We start from the raw sequence: 6,196 nt of genomic DNA, 5'->3' as shown, positions 1-6,196 counted from the left end.
TAAGTTCAAACTGAGCTTTGGCCTCCCTAATTTCTTTTTTCTGCATGCTCTAGCAGCCTTCTTGAATACTTCCTTAGAGACCTGACCCTTCTTCCAATGCTGATACATCCTCTTTTTATTCTTAAGTTCCTCCAAAACCTCCCTGCCCAGCCAGGCTGGACATTTACCCCGTTGACTGATCTTTTGGCACACAGGGATGGTCTGTTCCTGTGCCCTCAAGATCTATGTTTTGAGGTATGCCTACCCTTCCTGAACTCCTTTGTTTTTTAGGACTGCTTCCCAAAGGACGCTCTGAATAAGTCTCCTAAACAGGCCAAAGTCTGCCCTCCGGAAGCCCAATGCAAGAGTTTTACTGGTGCTCTTCCTGACTTCACCAAATATTGAGAACTCTATTATTTCGTGATCAGTCTGCCCCAAGCGACCTCCAACCACTACATCTCCCACCAGCCCATCTCTATTTGCAAACAGCAGAGCTAAAATAGTCCCTACCCTGGTGGGTTCACCCACCAGCTGCAACAAAAATTTGTCCTCCATACATTCTAAGAATTTCCTGGACTGCCTCTTTATTGCTGTATTAAGTTCCCAGCAGATGTCTGGTAGGTTGAAGTCACCCACAAGAACAAGGGCTGATGGTCTTGAAACATTACCTAGCTGCTTATAGAATAAGTGATCTACCTCTTCTTCCTGGTCGGGTGGACGATAACAGACTCCCAGTAGGATGTGATCCTTGTTAGCCTTCCCCTTTATTCTTACCCATAGACATTCAACTCCATCTTCCTTAGTTTCAATTTCGATGGCATCAAAAGTTTGCTTAATATAAAGGGCCACCCCTCCACCTCTTCTTCCTTTCCTGTCTCTCCTGAAGAGCTTGTCTCCATCCAGTGCAGTACTCCAGTTATGTGAGTTGTCCCACCATGTTTCCGTGATGGCAACTACATCATAGCTCTGCAGTTGCACCGTGGCCTCCAGCTCTTCTTGTTTGTTGCCCAAGCTGCGTTGGGCAGCTGTTAACATTTTGTAGTTAACAGTGTAAACATCCTCCACACAGCTGTGGCCAGAAGGTGAAGTAGAGTGATCAAGAAATAGGATAGAAAAAGATAGAGGCAATATTTTAACATAAATCATGGCTCTTTTATATGTAAGAAATATATAAAATGTTGTATGACATATATATAACATGAAATTTTCCATGAATAATGGAGAAACTTCTGGGGAGATCAACTGAACTCTAAAAAAAAAGGGAAGAGTCCCCTTTTTTGTGGATCCCTGCTGCAAATATTTGTCTCCAGCATACCAGAAATGGCACTTAATACCAAAGATCCATATGCCAGAGGTCACTGAAGGTGGTAACCAAGATAAAATCTTTAAAAAAAAAGAACTTAAAATAATGAAAGAAAGCCAACAAAACTCCCATAGTATTCAATGCTATTTTTGGATACAAGGATATCACTTATAATTTTAGTCAATTTTTACCTATAAAAGGGCTGCTTTTTTATACCTTCCATTCAGGTATAAAAGGTTCAATTAGCTTATCTGCTAATTTGTCAGAACACAGAGTTAGATGCAGCCCAGATCAGATTGAGTGGAAACACTTAGATATTCAGGTCTTGTTTTCTGTTTTCGCTCCTTGAGATGCATTTTTTAATTCCTTAGGCAAGCAAAAGATCTTATTAGCTATCAGGGAGGGAGTTAACAGAAGTAGTTCTTTATCTTCTTGGATGACAGCAAAGAAGACTGGAGGAAAATTCTTTGTGTGGGCTTGGAATCTGATGCAGACAGTATACCCCTACACTCAGTATCCAGCTGAAGAGTGACATTAATCATGTCCAGTCTTATCTAAACTCAGCAAAAATCTCTGGAAAATCTCTCATGGATGTCTGTAACTAAACCAAGATTCAATACAGTAGGAACACGATGATGTATAGAAAAATGTGAGAAAAATATTTTTTGCTCTTTTTCTGTTACAATTGGCCACACACTTTGGAATAATGTACCAGCATAAACTTTGTTATGTCTGTTGGGGAAAAGCAGAGGAGGAGAAAGAATATAATCAATTGGTTTATAATGCCATATTATGTTACTCTAAGAATACCCTTTATGTTGAAATGTTGTCAATTCCAAGCACAAAATACCCTGGAATTTGAATCAGAAGGATGCTCTAAGATATTTTCTGGTTCATTGCCCAGCAATGTGGATAAATTGGTGTCTCCAAAACTAAATCATGAGATGCCTTGAGATATTCTGCACCTTTATATCCAACAGCAGCCTAGGAAGCGATAATCTCATTGGACTTTGAGTAGACTTATGCCCCACAGGTCTCATTCAATCATTTTATGCTATATTCAGATGTTGCTGAATTTATTTTCTAAGAGGCAGGGTCTCAAGTACCAATTGTGACTGGCCGTTTTCATTTACAGAAATTATTTGATCAGCAATATGTTGCCTGCTACAATGCTGTGTAGGTAATTAGAATGTCTGCGGGGGAAGTGGCATGTATATTTTATTAGTTTCTTCACATAAATATATTATATGAATAGTGGAAATTGACCACTATATATCTATTTATTGATAGCATATTTTCTATGATTCTCAAGTCTCCTTATTTTTTATTCTATACCATTCCATGAATGGTAACTGCTTCCTAAGAAACCATTTCGGGTTCCTCCATGAGAACATCCTTTACTCTATTGCAGCATAATAAATTAGCACACCTTTGCTTTCAGAGTATGTCTTAATAGTAACATGAAGCATAAAATAATAAATTTTAGTTACACAGCATCTTATTTTTATATTAAGAGCTTGATAAAATCAGCTATTTCTATTTAGTTCTGATTTACTCTTTTGGAGTTTACAATCTGTAGTGACATTCTTATTCTGGGTCCCCCACCCTATGCAAGCTCTTTCTGTATTTGACTTTCCCAGTCAAATACTGTGATGGGTAAAGTCCATTTTCATTCCAGTGAAATAAGAAACTCAGGTATTCCTTTGCTTTCCTTGAATGCAGGTTTGTATGTTCAAACACTCCTATGAAAAAATGTCAAGGAGAATTACATTGAAACAGTTTAAAGCTTATTTATGTGAAACCTGCACCTAGATGTGTAGATACTGGCATGAAATATTTTAGTTATTACAGAGATATGACATATTTTAACTATTGTAGAAATTCTGACTTTTATTTTAGAATATTATCAAACAGCAGTAGTATTGTTGCATTACTGAGCATGTAATTCAGTACAGAAACTGAAGTTGTTGCTTTTTATTTATTAGATATTCCTCATTCAGTAGCATAAGCAGATCAAATGTAGACAACTAGTACATGTCACCAGCTGGTGGCAGAAGTTGTGGTCATGCTGGTTTACTGATTTGGGGCCCTTCTGGAGCTGCTATAGATATTGGAATGGGGAAATTAGGTGAAATGAACCTAAAACTGACATGCTTGATTTTGCATATAAGTGCAGTCAGATGGAGTTAGGCTAAGATCACTCATGTGCATAAATTCAGGGGCATGTTGAAGCAGTTAGTAGCCCTATAGTGCACAATGTAGCGTAAGGCTCATATAGTGTGAAAATATTAGCTTTGTATCAGGATAAACAGTGTTAAGTTGGTTCCAAGTGAAATTTCTAGTCCCAAAAAACTGAAGATGTGCTAAGTGTTTTGTTTTGTTCTGGTTTTATGCACTACATCATAAGGAACACAAGTTAGATATTGTTATGACAAAAGGTCCAGTACCTTTTTGCATCTGTGTCTGTAGAGGTCATCCATTCCTAACTCAATAATAATTCTGCCTTTTAAAAGATAAAGTGCATTTTCTGTCACAGCATTAAACTCACAGATGTTCAAATCCACAACAGATTCTCAAATATAAAAAATTGCATATATATTTTTAAAACCTGCTTTCCAGTATCTAGGACAGTAATGCATGCTGTGATTCTGTTTAAGATTCTGACATGTAAACTCTAATTTCCTTTCTAGTATGTAGGGGTAAGTTAGATGACATCACAATCTATGGACTCCCATTCCAGTCAGTTCTGTCAGGGAACCACAGACAAATGCTGAGTTGATTGATCACCAGATCTTTTCTTTGGGATGAGGCAAACCCTCCTAGCTGAAATTATTGAATAGACCAAGGAAGCAATTTAGTTGCCTAAGATAGACGTTTAGGATGATATAATAGATTCTTCCTGCTCTTCAGCTACATCAGAAAACCACAAGACTCCTTTTAATCCTGTTTCCTATCTGCCAACTTCATGCAGGTATCTCTGGAGGTCTATATTCACAAAACCACTGATCACTATGGAAATTTAGACATTAACTCCGATGTTGACACCTACACAGTTAAGTTACCTAGATATAGGTAATTTACATTATCTAATACATCTTCAGATGTAATATAATTATTTTCCTTCAGATAGAACAAACAACCTAAAAAAGATCTATCTCTTCTATGCAATGTGATATGAGCCCAGATATGATGCCCTGAAAGTCCTCAAGTGGCAACAGATAATTATATCTGTCAATATATAGTTATTCTCAGGTTTAGATGCCCTACACTTACATTTTTCTGTATCTATATCTTATTGTATCTATAGAGCAACACTATTACACACTTGTAAAGTCCAATAAAGTCACTCAGTCATTTCAACATTGAAATGAGGTAAGCTGATACAGACTAGAACACTATTGTTTCATGTATTAATCACAGAAGTCTGAATAATATAGTAGGAGGAAGGAGAGAACACACTGCCCACATAGTTGTGATCAAGGATAAAGTATATCTGAAAGCACAGCTTTGGATTTTGGAAAGCTACTGAGCATAAATATAACCAAATGAAAATATGGGCTCTGCAGTAACAGGACAAGACCTTCCCCTCCCTTTTATTTTGTCCTTAGCTTAACAGATGCCAGCTGACAGAGAGGGTCCTGTATGTCCACAACCAAATGTAATACTACACATTAGAAAATGAGATAGGCCAAGAGTGATAGAATTGCCATCGTGACTAGATATGAAAATATGGTTAATGAGGTACATAACTGAGCAGACTAAGGCACCTCAGGATGGCAGCATGGAAGAAGAAGGAAAGATAGACGCAAAAGAAGAGGACCTACAATAGTCATACAGTATCACCTACTCCATTCTGAAACCAAAACACCAGCTGAAATGGCAAACATACAAATTTGACCAGGTTTGTAGTAATTATTCATTCATGTCATTCTGCCCTAATGCCTGTTTACAACAAAGTACCCTAAATCAGAATATCTGATGTGCTATTAACCAGTAAATCAAGTTTTCTGAAAGTCTAGGGCATAACAGAGTGTGAGGCAGTACCAAGACATATGGTACTTTGAGCATTTACACATAAAATTTCACCCAGCAGAAATCTTTCACAAAAAAACCCCAAACCAGGGTTGAAGTGTGTGTTTTTAACTGATTTATGATTCAGAATTCTGAAGTGTAGCAGCAAGCACCATATCGTCTTAGGTACGTGTATATTTACAAGTAAGCTAGTATCTAGGTGGTTGCATAGTTTGCTAATTTTACTGTGCAAGAGCTTAGCTGATAAACTCACAATAGATTTCAGTGTTATCAAAAACCTCTTCACAGGAAAAAGAATTGCAGCCTTCTCAGGGAGTTACCTTTGAGTTACGGTACAAATTGACTGCTTGGTTATTCATATAAAGTCAAATGAGCAATTGACACAGATGCAGAGCTGACATTTGGTTGAGAAACAATATATTAGAAGACTAAATTTAATTATCTTTAGAATTCAAGCAGGATAATTTGAAGCTTTTGTAGAATACACATAGATGAACTGTTTGTAAATGACTTTAATACAAAGATTTTTAAAATAAAAGATGCATATATTGTATAAAATTTATGCTAAATATTCTTGATAATGCCGGCAATGAAGAGGTAGCCTTTATCCCTATGGGGCAAGTCATTGGCTCACAGAAAAATCAAAGACTTTGTTCCAAAAATTCTTTAAGAGATTATAGAGAAAAAATGGGGAAATGCAGACAATAGCCATATGCCAAGCTATATTCCATACACAATCCCTGGAAGATTTCTATTGTATATACACGTAATACATGAAAAGGGTAATAGATTTGAAAAATATAGGGTTTATACTTTAAAAGAAAGGGGGGGAAAGGAGGAAAATATGGTCTTCAGTGATATTCTTAGTATTGATTACTATTG

This window comes from Melozone crissalis, unplaced genomic scaffold (assembly GCF_028551555.1).
Source record: "Melozone crissalis strain CALT ecotype California unplaced genomic scaffold, PUWL_Pcris_2 ptg000004l_1, whole genome shotgun sequence".
In the NCBI taxonomy this organism is placed as follows: domain Eukaryota; kingdom Metazoa; phylum Chordata; class Aves; order Passeriformes; family Passerellidae; genus Melozone; species Melozone crissalis.
This window is presented reverse-complemented; position numbering follows the sequence as displayed.